The 13,309-nt window shown below is 41.2% G+C and overlaps 1 long non-coding RNA gene across 3 annotated transcripts; it reads left to right on the forward strand.

The window, feature by feature from the left end:
• The first annotated feature begins 10,961 nt into the window (after positions 1-10,961).
• Positions 10,962-12,963, forward strand: LOC111915305 (uncharacterized). 3 transcript variants are annotated; one of them, XR_006188016.2, is made up of 5 exons: positions 10,962-11,286; positions 11,356-11,591; positions 11,688-11,742; positions 12,470-12,593; positions 12,703-12,963. It is a non-coding gene; the product is annotated as an uncharacterized LOC111915305 (long non-coding RNA). The 3 variants fall into 3 exon arrangements; XR_006188018.2 differs by having other exon boundaries at positions 10,963-11,286; positions 11,356-11,579; XR_002858120.3 differs by lacking the exons at positions 10,962-11,286; positions 11,356-11,591 and having other exon boundaries at positions 11,599-11,742.
• Positions 12,964-13,309: the final 346 nt, after the last annotated feature.

Below are 13,309 nucleotides of genomic sequence, written 5' to 3' on the forward strand. Positions count from 1 at the left end.
AAACTTTCGTCTTCCTTTCAAGTATGGCCACATGCCTCTCCATGTAATTCAGGCACTCGTCTACCTAAATATCATCCAATGGCACCACTGCCTCTTGATCCACAATGCATTTCCGTAACTGTGAGACGTGGAAAGTGTTATGGATCCGACTGAACGCCTCCGGGAGCTCTAGCCTGTACGCCACCTTGCCGACCCTGGCATTGACCCTGAACGGTCCAATGTATCAGGGACCCAATTTCCCCCGCTTCTTGAAGCGAATCACACATTTCCAGGGTGAGACCTTCAGGAGCACCATATCATCCACCTGATATTCTAACTCAGATCGATGCCTATCGGCGTAACTCTTCTGTCGACTCTGAGCGGTTTGTAACCGTTGCCTAATTTGCTGGATCTTCTCGGTAGTCTGTAGGAGTACCTCCGTCTGTCCCATCACTCGGTGCCCAACCTCACCCCAACAAACCGGGGTGCGACATCTGCGCCCATATAATAACTCAAAAGGCGGGGCGCCAATGCTAGAGTGGTAGCTGTTGTTATAAGCAAACTCTGCAAGAGGTAGGTGGGAATCCCAACTCCTACCGAAATCAATGACACACGTCCTCAACATATCCTTAAGGGTTTGAATGGTCCGCTAGCTCTGACCGTTTGTCTGCAGATGAAACGTTGTGCTAAAGTGCAAGCGTGTGCCCAGTTCCTCGTGGAACTTCTGCCAGAAACGCGAGGAAAATCTGACATCTCGGTCTGAGACAATGGAGACCGGAATCCCATGGCGAGCAACGATCTCACGCACATATATGTCAGCCAACCTCTCGGCTGAAGAACTCTCCCGTATCGCCAAGAAATGAGCACTCTTAGTCAATCGATCCACGATTACCCATATAGCATCGAACCCGTTCGCCGTCCTTGGCAGCTTCGTGACGAAGTCTATCGTGATCTGTTCCCACTTCCACATGGGGATCTCCAGAGGCTGCAACTTACCATGCGACCTCTGATGCTCGGATTTGACCATCCTACAGGTCAAGCACCTCTCGACATACCAAGCGATTTCTCGCTTCATACATGGCCACCAGTAACTCAAACTCAAGTCTCTGTACATCTTGGTGGCCCCCGGGTGTATGGAAAAATGAGACTTATGAGCCTCCTCCATCACTGTCTGCCTGGCTCCACCAGTCGTCGGAACCCAAACTCGGCCACATCGGGTCAATAATCCCCAGCCATCCTAAACAAACCGATCGCTTTCGCCCTTGATCCTTTCCACTTTCTAGTTCTCTAGTCGTATGCCCTCGACCTAGGCATCTCTGATCAAACTCACCAGCGGGGAGTCCACCGCTATCCTCATACACCTTGCTGGGGCGGAAGATCCAGCTAACTTGTGGCTCAATGCGTCCGTAACCACATTCGCTTTACCAGGGTGGTAAAGGATCTCACAATCGTAGTCCTTGACTACATCCAGCCACTTGCGCTGCCTCAGGTTCAGATTCGGCTAGTCCATGATATTCCTCAAGCTCTTGTGATCCGTATAAATGGTACAACGGATCCCATATAGGTAATGCCTCCAAATCTTGAGAGTGAAAACCACACTCCCAGCTAGGCCTGACAATCGTTTCGTGTTCGGGTTGGCGTGTCGCGAGTTGGCGGGTTGGTGGGTCAAAATATGCCAACCCAAACACGACCTATTTAAATATACAGGTCACAGGTTGGCGGGTTTGGAACATAAACCCATATATGACCCACCAACCCATTTATTTATACGGGTTCACAAGTTGGCGGGTTCATGGGTCCGAATTTAAGATATTTAAGTCTTAAACATCCAAATGAAAATTAAAAACAATCATAGAAACATGTTACAAACTTAGCCTTATAGGTTACGACTTATGACCTTAGACCATCTACCACGAGTAATAATGTCAAAACAATCAAATGGTCTATGAATAAATGATATATATTATATAATACTTATTAAATATTAATACTTGATACATAAATACATTTAAAAATAAAATAATTTTTTTATTAAGAATATAAACGGGTTGGCGGGTCAACCCGCTTATTTTTTGAGAAACCCATATATGACCCATTTAATAAACGGGTTAGCGGGTTGGCGGGTTGAAAAACTCAACTCAAACCCATTTATTTCGTGTCTTGCTGCAGGTCGTGTCGCGTGTCGTGTCGAGAATTGCCAGCCCTACTCCCAGCTCCAGATCATGAGTATGATATATCCTCTCATGCGGCTTCAACTGCCGCGATGCATAAGCTATCACCCGTCCCCTCTGCATGAGAACTGCTCCTAAACCTGTGATGGAGGCATCACAAAACATCACAAAATCGTTAACTCCCTTCGGTAGTGTCAAAACTGGAGCCTCACACAACCGCTGACGGAGGGTCTCAAACGCCCTCTGCTGCTCGGAACCCCACCGGAAATCCGCCCCCTTCCTCGTCAGACGAGTGAGGGGTACTGCTATCTTGGAGAAATCCCGAATGAATCTCCAGTAGTACACTGCCAATCCCAGAAAACTCCTGATATCTGAGGGAGATTTCGGAACCTCCCATTGCATAACTGCCTCGATTTTGGCCGGGTTGACCAAAATCGCATCCTGGTTAACGAGGTGCCCAAAGAACTGGAGCTCTCGTAACCAAAACTCGCACTTCGAAAACTTGGCATACAGTCGTTCTCGTCTCAAAATGTGACATCCTCAATTTCACGGCCAGAAAAGACCGATTTGTTTATGCTTTGTTTTTAAAATCAGAGTAATCGTTTATAGAAAACAGTTGCGAAATTTGTTCCCAAAAAAACATATGATAAGAATTTATCAAAGCATTTCTTTAAAGAAATGTATTTTTATTAAATAACAAAATCTTGGGATGCCATGTTCCGATACAGACCAAAAGCATAAACAATATAAAATAGACCTTGCAACAGTTATTTATAACTACTGATCTATAATCCAAAATCTCTCGTCAAGTCCACCAACTTATACTCTTGTGCCATTACCTGTAATGCAAAGAAAACTGAGTGGGTCAGGCTTGGGAGCCTGGTGAGCATATAGGGGTTTCAACCCACAATATTATATCTTATATATTCAATCATCAAGCGATCATTCCAATTACCCATCCCCATTATCTTCCTTACTCTTAACGGTCTACCCTAAGAGTCATCTATTCGTTCACTCCATAATAGGCACTAAGACAATAGCTTCCAGGTTTCTTTATTAGGCACTAAGACAATAGCTGTCAAGGTTCTTTCCTAAAGCACTAATTCCATAGCTGCTATGGTTCATTTATCGGGTACTAAATCCATAGCTACCAGTGTAGGTACTAAGTCCATAGCTACCAACGTTTATCTAACAGGTACTAAGTCCATAGCTATCATCGTCTATCTAACAGTACTAAATCCATAGCTACCAGCGTTCTTCTATACGGTATCAAATCCATAGCTACCAAGGTTCATCTATATACAATACTAAATCCATAGCTACCGAGGCTTATCTTTACAATACTAAATCCATAGCTACCGAGGTTTATCTTTCGTCTCATCCTTCATCACACACTAACTATTTCGTCTACCCATGTTCTACCCAACATATTTGTAGCGATAAAATACATATATACAGTTTAACTCATTTAAAACCTATATAAAACTTCAATTCCATGCCCATCTCAAATAGACAAATAATATATAAACACATAGCACATATTTCATAGCAAATACTTCGTATTTATGTGTTAGAAGAAAGTAACTACACACTCACCCAAAAATATACTAAATACATTCAAACAATACTTGTATTATACTCGTGTTTATGAAAGGGACTATACACCCACACATATAAACAACTTTATATTATACACATAGCACGTATTTTATAAAATACTTCATATCTATGTGTAAGATGAAAGTGACCACACACTCACTTGATCAGAAGATGATCGGACAACATTACGGCTTGCAGAAGTAGTATTCTTCCGTAGATCTGGAAGATCTTCACACACCGGGCTTCTCGCAAGCAGAGCTTCGGCTCATAAACTCTTTTCTTCTCGGGATCTTCAGTGCTTCGGGACTCGCTTCGGGTCTCGGGATGATACCGGGGCTTCGGGGGGTTAAAATAGGGCTTAGAGAGAGTATCGGGAGTAGAGAGTAAGAGATGAGCAACCAAACTCGGCTGCCCCTTGAATTCTATTTATAGGGTGAATTTTCTGGGTTCACCTCGTGAATTTCTAATATTCACCTCGTGAGTTTCTAATATTCACCTCGTGAGCTCGATACGTCATTGCGTTCGTCATGGCCACTTGCCCTGGAAGACGTCCATCATCTGTTCACCTCGTGAGTCATTAATGCTCACCTCGTGAGTTCTGATAGTTTTGGGGTTTCGCGCCCCGAACTTCAAAAATTCATAACTTTTGCATACAAACTTCATTTTCGACGTTCTTTATATCCACGTGTGGGTAAAAACAAGATCTACAACTTTCATTTAGACTTCGTCGGCTAATTTTGACTTTAATATTAATATATTATTTTTAGTAGGCCGAGACAGGAAAACTCTGTTATAAATTCATAACTTCTTCATCCGAATTCCGTTTTTGTCTGTCTTTTTACCATTTACTATCGAAGAGATCTTCAATTTTCGTTTAGATTGTTTCGGCTAAATATCGCTCGATCTCATATTTGAATTTCGAGCTGTACACTGCTAAGCCGAAACTTCGAAAAATCATAACTTCCTCATACGAAATCAGATTTGGGCGTTCTTTTCATGCACGCTTTCGGTTTAACGTAATCTATGACTTTCATTTAGATCGCTAAGGCCAAATATTGCTCTAACGTAAATTCACTATTTACGTTACGCTGTGCCGTGTCGGTTCTGTTGCGAAACTTCAACAGGTCATAACTTCTTCGTTATAACTCGGATTTCGGCGTTCTTTATATGCACGGAAGCCTTGTGACATATACTAAAACTTAGTTAAGATTAATCCTTCTAAATAATCTTCCATCAAAAAGTAATTTTTGATGCTTATCGTCTCAAATTGACTAGCCCTGATCTATGGGTGTTACACAGAACCTCCAACAGCTCCCTGGGGTGCTCATCGTGCTGCTCTCGAGTCTTGGAATACACCAAGATATCATATATAAACACGATGACCGAGCGATCCAGCATCGGTCTGCAGACTTGATTCATCAGGTCCATAAACACTGACGGCGCGTTGGTGAGCCCAAACGGCATCACCACGAACTCGTAATGACCATAACGAGTCCGAAACACGGTCTTCTCCATGTCCTCCTTTCTGACCCGGACCTGATGATACCCCGACCTCAAATCTATCTTGGAGAACCAAGATGCCCCCTGAAACTGATCAAAGAGATCATCTATCCTCGGGAGTGGGTAACGGTTCTTCACCGTCAACTTGTTCAACTCTCTATAATCAATGCATATCCGGTGCGAGCCATCCTTCTTCCTGACGAAGAGGATCGATGCTCCCCATGGAGGACTGCTAGGTCGAATGAACTGCTTGCCCAACAATTCCTGCAGCTGTGAAGACAACTCCTGCATCTTGGGTGGCGCCAAACGGTACAATGCCTTGGCAGTAGGAGCCGCACCCGACACCAAGTCGATCCGGAACTTGACCTGCCTCTCCGGAGGTATCCCTGACAACTCCTCCGGAAACACGTCGGCATACTCCCTCACCAATGGAACCTCTGAAACTGAAGTCTGGTCCCCAGCCCGCGTATCCACCACGTACGCTAAGTAACCTGCACATCCGTGCTGAATATACTGCCGAGCTCTGGTGGCTAAACAGAACCCTGACCCCACTCTGGTGCCCTCGCCATATACAATCAGTTCTCCCCCACTTGGGGTTCGAACTACCACTCTCTGGCCCTCGTAATCTATCATGGCACTGAAACAAGTAAGCCAATCCATACCCACAATCACGCATACTTCCCCCATGGGAATCAGAATCAAATCTATCAGAAAGATCACTCCGAAGATCTCCAACCGGCATCCACAGCAGACCGAAGAAGCAAAAACTCCATGTTTGTTGGCGATAGAAACTCGCAACGGACACTCTAGCTCGTCAACTGGCATGCCAAACCCCCTACTAAACGTCTAAGAGACGAAAGACCGAATCGCCCCTGAGTCAAATAATACCAAAGCAGGCAAGGAGCTCACTAAAAATGTACGTAAGCACATGTACCAGATATAAGCATAACAAAGATATAATAAAAGAGGTAAAGGAGAGAAACATACCAGCAACCACATCCAGTGCTGCTCTGGTCTCCTCTGCCGTAAGCTGGAAAGCACGCCCCTGAGCCTTCGGGGGCTCGACCTTAACAAGCCTCCCATCAGCGATCCTCAAGGTAGCTGGCGCTGGAACCTGCGCCGACTTGGTGGCTAGCAATGGGTAGTTGGACTTCACATGGCCAACCTGATCGCAGTGGTAGCATAACCTCATACCTGAAACCGAGGCGCCCTGGATAAAATCCTTCGCATAATGCCCCTCCTTGCCACACCTATGGCATCCGCTACCTGCCCGACACACTCCAGAATGACTCCTGCCGCACTTCCTACACGTGCGGCTCTGCTGACCCCCAGTCCTAGAATCAGCGGTCTTAGACCGCTTCGGTGCCAGTTGAGACTGTGTCGGGGCCGGACGCTGCTCCTTCAACTGCAACTCGATCTCCAACTCACGCCGCCTAGCGGCCTCTTGCAACTCCAACAAAGTATCACATCGCTGGGTAGACACAAACTGACGGATGTCAGCCTTGAGCATGCTCAGATAACAAGTCATATGTGCCTGCTCGGAAGCAAAATCTGGGCAGAACATCGCCCTCTCTGTGAACATACGGGTGATCTCCATCACCAACTCTCCATCCTGTCTCAAACTCAAAAACTCCTGAGCCAACCGCTCCCGCTCCACCCATGGAACATGGCAGGCGCGGAACATCTCCCTGAACTGCTCCCAAGTAACAACAACTCTCTAATCATCAGTGTACAATCTGGTCGTCAGTATCCACCAATCCTTGGCCCCTAGCCTCAGTAGGTTCATGGCACATCTGACCTTCTGGTCAGTAAGACATGAACACGTGAAGAAATAGCCCTCTACGTCCGATAACCACCTCATAGCTCTAATCTCATCCTGAGTACCATCAAATGTCGGGGGCTTCATGTTATCGAAGTCCTGGTATTAGAAACCCCGTCCAACTCCACCTCCTCCCGACGTTGTTACAGCTGATGCAGCTACTGCGGTAGTTATACTCAACCATAACGGTCTTAATAGACCCAAACATCTCCGGTAGCTGCGCTCGGAACAAAGTGGCAACCTCATCATGCAGGACCTCTCGAATCCTAGCGTCTAGCTCATCCGTCCCCATCTGTACGACAGGATCAGGTGCTACCGGCACCTCCTGGCCTCCGTCCCTGATCATGATCCTGACCCGGATGCAGTCACAAAACGTCTCGTCATCACCATGCTGAAAACACAACAACAGATATCAGAGGGTCGCATAACAATAGGGGACCAACTCCCGACTAAACCCTAGGGGTTGTGACTTCCTTGCTACGCATATGGGTCCTGTGCTTTCAGTAGTACGGGCCCATACTACCTATCACACCTACCCATATTTGTCTCAAGTATCACCACAACACCCTAACAACATACATATCATAGCTGGCGCCCAACCCTCACTCCTAAAGGAATGTTAAACTATCGCACGACTGGCCTCACGACCTCTCACTACCCACCCATCCCTGAAACTTCCATCAACCCTGCAGTGCTAGTGTATGCTAGCCATACATAACGCTGGACCCTATAGACTTTCAAATATCCGATCCTACCCTAAGGTCGAATTAAACATTCTCAGGCTATAAGATCTTGATTATATACAACCGTGATGCATAAACAAGTAACTACAGTAATGATGTCAATCTCATATAAGGAAAACCCTAGGCTAGCAGGCATCATGTAATCAGGCAATTCTATCATGTAACTCTTGAAGATCCATAGCCTAGTACTAGCATGTTGTTTTAACATATCACATAATCAAATAGTTGTATGGTATTTTGGGATCTATTTACTAGCTCACGCTGATCGTACACCTTGCATCCTCCTTTACTTATTTTGAAAACAATTTAAAACCATTTTGAAAATCTTTCCTTGATTTGAGACTAGATTCACATGAATGTTCCTCCAATTCACTCAAACGAAGGCTCTGATACCAACTTGTAACACCCATAAAAATTCAAGCCTTAAAACATTTCAAATCCATTAAACATTACAAACTTGTTTTCAAAGTGTATCATATTAGAGTATCCTAGAAACAAATTCATAAAAAGTGAGGAGTTGTACGATCACGCCATTGCCTTGCCCCGATCTCCTAAAGTACCTGAAACAATAAACTGAAACTGTAAGCCCGAAAGCTTAGTGAGTTCCCCCAAAATACCCATACACATATAGTCCACATAACCATGTCAACAACATCATAACATAACAACTGAACAGAATGCAGCGGGTCCATAACTTTATAGACTGGATTACCCACTGGGCCCATAATGTGAGTCTGGACTGCCTTTCGGGCCCACAACTCACATTTGGCTTGCCATCGAGCCCACAGTACAAGTCTCCCTTAGCTCGTAACTGGAATGCTCCCCGATCTGTTGGTTAGCGCACGGAGCAGTCCCACCTCAATCCATCCCACATAACATATCAACATATAGCATAACCACTGAGCATGCAGATAATCATATAACACAGGTAGTCATACAGATCTACCTAACTGGCATAACCACTGAGCATGCAAATAATCATATAACACAGGTAGTCCTATAGATATACCTAACTGGCATAACCATTGAGCATGTAACATTAACTTCACACTCAACATACTAACACTACTAGGATAACATATTCAATGGGCCGACCTTGGTGCCTTAGACCCATAGTATAGTGAGGATAACTCACCTTGCAAATTTCGACTCGGTAAATAAACTCCAACTCTTGGATCACTGCCACAAACTCCACCACCTATTATCATAGTATAACCATACTCGTAAGTTCCCAACTCTTCAAGGTACCCCATAAGTCAACTAGTCAACCCTTGGTCCAAGTCAAAGTCAACAGTCAAGGTCAACAGTCCATGTTGACCCTTACTCATTAGGTACCCTCGGCTACTCACCGAGTTCCTCAAGATACTCGTTCACTTGCCGAGTTTCCGGAGTGACTCGTCGAGTTCCTAAGGTTCGTGATCGAACCCTAAGGCCACTCGTCGAGTTTCCTTCTTGCAACTCGACAGGTTCACACGCATTCATCAATTTGGGGAAACATTAACCGACTCGCCGAGTTGTTCATCCAACTCGTCAGGTCTACGGTAATCTTCATCAGACTCGCCGAGTTTTTCATCCAACTCATCGAGTTCAATGCCTATCTTCATATGACTCGCCGAGTTGACTATGCGACTCGCCGAGTCCCTTCAGCCCTTTAACCATGCAGAAACTTTTTAAGCCATGCCAAGGCCCCAAATTGCAAATCCAACTTCCTTAGGCATGCTTATCACGTAAAGTTACAAACTTTACGTGCATGCAAGGCTTTAAGACCCTAAAATGGCACAATTAAGCTTGCAATAAAGTCACATACTTGGGTGAAGGCTCATACTAGACAAGGCTAATGGCTTCATGAATCTAGAAGCCAAGGGGAGTCCAGATCTGAAGTTACAACTTCAGATCTTGGCTTAAACACAAGAACCCTTTCCTAAACTCGTGAACAAAAGGGTTTAGGAGAAAATGAGCCAAGGGAAAAACGATCTAATACCATCAAGATAGCCCTTTCTGATGCATAACTTGAAACCCTCAAACTCTTGCTTCAACTAGCTTGCTTCCCAAGTGATTCCTTCACCAAAACTTCCCTCCAAGCTTAAACCTCCAAAGAATACATACACACTCGAGTTAGGGCCTTTCTGGACTCTCAATGGACTGTAGAGAGGCCAAAAGAGGCTTGTGCTTCTTTAAATAGGGTGCAAAACCCTAGGATTTAGGGTTTCATCTGCCAGCTCCTACTCGTCGAGTCCCTTCTTGGACTCGGCGAGTAGATCACTAAAACACGTGGACCAACCCGCTGCTACTCGACGACTAGGGCAACCAACTCGTTGAGTAGACCCAAAGACCAAAAAGATTCAACATAACTCAATACCTGAAAATCGGGGCGTTACACAAGCATAAAGATTAACCATCGATTTTTAATTTAGAACGGATCAATATTCCCAATTTTCTTGCTATTAAGTTTAATTCGAATATCTTGCTATTAAGTTTAATTCGAATATCTTGCTATTAATTTTAATTCAAATATGTTTCATGGTTTTTAAGCATTTATGTATTTTAATAAAAGAATAATTTTTGCAACACATGTCGTTTGTATCTCAAAGATCCTGTTTTTTCATGGCAAATGTATGTTGTTTTATCTAGAGTTCAAAGTGAAAATTGATTAAAATAGTTAATTTTAGATAATGATTGTAACCTTACAAACAAAACTTTCAATGTTGTGTATAAAGAAGTTTTAGAAATTTATAAACAATTGTTAGTTAATTTTTTTTTTAATTTATTGTGTTATGTTTATTTATTTTTATTACACTTCTGTATATATTTATTTTTCATATATTAATATCATTTGCATGAGTGATTGTCTTTTTTATACACTATTCAAATTTATAAATTATATCTTATTAGTTTAATAAAATTTATAAATATTTGATGTTTTGTTACTATTTTTAATGATCAATAGTATTATTTTTCTTTGTTATCCGTGATTTCCACGAGCTATAACCTAGTATGAGCATTATATAAGGGTATGTTTGTTCATTTTTTGTTTGGTTTCTAAAAAAATAAACATATATATATATATATATATATATATATATATATATATATATATATATATATAGAGAGAGAGAGAGAGAGAGAGAGAGGGGTATGTTTGTTTATTTTTTGTTTGGTTTCTAAACATATAAACAAATAACAATTTTTTTCTTTTACAATTTAAAAACAATGGACCAACCCATCTTTTGCGAAAGGTTTGCGATGGATTGGGCAGTGCTAATATAGACGGACACAAGATTTCATAATAAGAGTGTCAAGAGAAATTTTAGTAGTATTATGATTGTAGAAAAAAAAATCGAAAAGTTTTGTACTATGTCTCGGGAAAAATCAAATGGAGAAAGAAATGTGAAAATAGAATTAGGGTTTTACTATCTCACTTTCACTCTCACTCACCCTTGCCCGATCTAGGTTTTTGTTTTGGTCAACGATCAAGGTTTTTTTTTTTTTTTTTGTTTTTTTACTATGCTTAAATTTCTTTCTTATCACAATTTTGTGCTCACAGGCTGCTAAGGTTATTAAGACAATTGCAAATAGTATCTCTGAGTTGCAAAACGAGCTTCAAGTCTCAGAATTCTAAAAAGAGGATCAAGATCATCAAGAAGTATTTGATAAAGATCAAGAAAGTGAAGATGATAAGAAGCGCAAGGCTGCTCTTGAAAGGCTTGTGGAAGCCACTGAAAACAAAATCCTTGGCCAGGCAACTTTTAAATGATAGTTTAATAACTTGTATTATCAATGGTTTCCCGTTTTCATTTTATTCTAAATCTAAATCTCTGATTTTTTATCCTATAGGGCGTAAAGGCTATTGACACTTTTGTGGTGAACTTTGATCAGGAGCTTGGCAAGCACTTGGTAATACATGGAAAAGGAGTTCCACTTTTGTTCAGAAGTAGGTCATCTTATTGGCATCTATAATGAATCTTTATAATTCTTTTGCTCCATCTCTGTTTTCTCTTTCAACGTACTACTCAAATGTTGCTGTAATTTAGCCGATAAGAAATCAAAGAGTAGCAAAATCTGGTAGTTACATAAAAACAGGTATTAATTGTAGTGTTTAATAAAATAATCATAATTATGAGGAATTGGAATATGTTTGTGATTGAAGAACACATAGCAACTGTGTTTAGAGAATCGTGGATGATGGAGTTGTTGGTCTCATAAAAGAAGATAATGTGGCAAAGGGAAATGCATAATAATTGTTTGACAAAATGCTTGAACCAAAATATCTGCCTATTTACCTTCTGATGTTAGTGTATTTTTTAGTCAAAATAAATATTAGGTCAATTGTTTTAATTTATAAATAAAAATAGGGAATCGTATTATACATGATTGCAATTAAATTATTCTGCTTATTTACTTCTCTGTAATCATTCTTTATATTCAAGCCGATTATCAACAACTAACAAGATAATCATAAGGTTTCATAACTCTATGGGAGTTCTCTCTATTAGAATTTAGAAAACAAGGTACCTTTACTGGGATTTAAAAATATATGAAAACAAGCATTTTCAACAAAATGTTATAAATTGTTTATGTAAATACTTCTTCCATTTAATATCTTTCTTAACATTTCTGTCATAAAGTGGTTATGATTTATTTCTGAAATTTGTTTATAGTAGAGAAATGCATCTCAATTCTCAAATGCCGCAATCACACAAGAAAGGCGTCACCTGCATTATTGCAAATTTGACATCTCAAAGTGAAGGACTTCCTGTTAAAAGGAAGTGACCGCTGTTTTGGGTACTTATCTGTTGTTTATTGTTCTTGTGCTTTAATTCATTGTATACTTCATTATAATAAAAAGTTATTAAAATCTATTGACAGATGTAGTATTTTCATTGATTGACAGGTGGATGATTATGTTTCACGGGTATGCGATCAAGATCCATATGCATGCATGCAGGGGTCAAAAATGTTTGACGAAGTCAATAATTTAATGTATGAGGTTAGCTTCCACAAGGATTGGTAAATGAATACAAAACAGATTTTGTCTTTTCCTTCAAATTCAATCATCAATTGATTAAATATATGTATAAATTATTCTGCCCCTATCTCATTTTTGGATAAATATTGGTTAAATGATATGATATATTAATTATTATTTATTTTATTTGTTGTCATATTAAGTTAATGGTTAGTGTAACTTTAAAACATGAAGTACACCATTATGCTTTGAGACCAATGTTGAACCAATGTTGGATTGGTTGGTGCACTTCGGCTGGCATAGAAATATAGAAATGTTTGTCGCCAAACATTGTGACATATATCCGAGTCTTCCTGATATTAAATATCCGTAATATTTTAAGACACTTGTCATTATTTCACATAGATAGGTAGAACATAAATAGGAACAAAACTATAAAAGTAAAGAGGATATTTAATTTCTCTTGAATAATGGACCATGTATCTTCATCAAAACAAGGTGTTAGGAAATGCATCAACCGTTTGACTGAGAA

Source organism: Lactuca sativa, chromosome 2 (genome assembly GCF_002870075.4).
Source record: "Lactuca sativa cultivar Salinas chromosome 2, Lsat_Salinas_v11, whole genome shotgun sequence".
Classification (NCBI taxonomy): domain Eukaryota; kingdom Viridiplantae; phylum Streptophyta; class Magnoliopsida; order Asterales; family Asteraceae; genus Lactuca; species Lactuca sativa.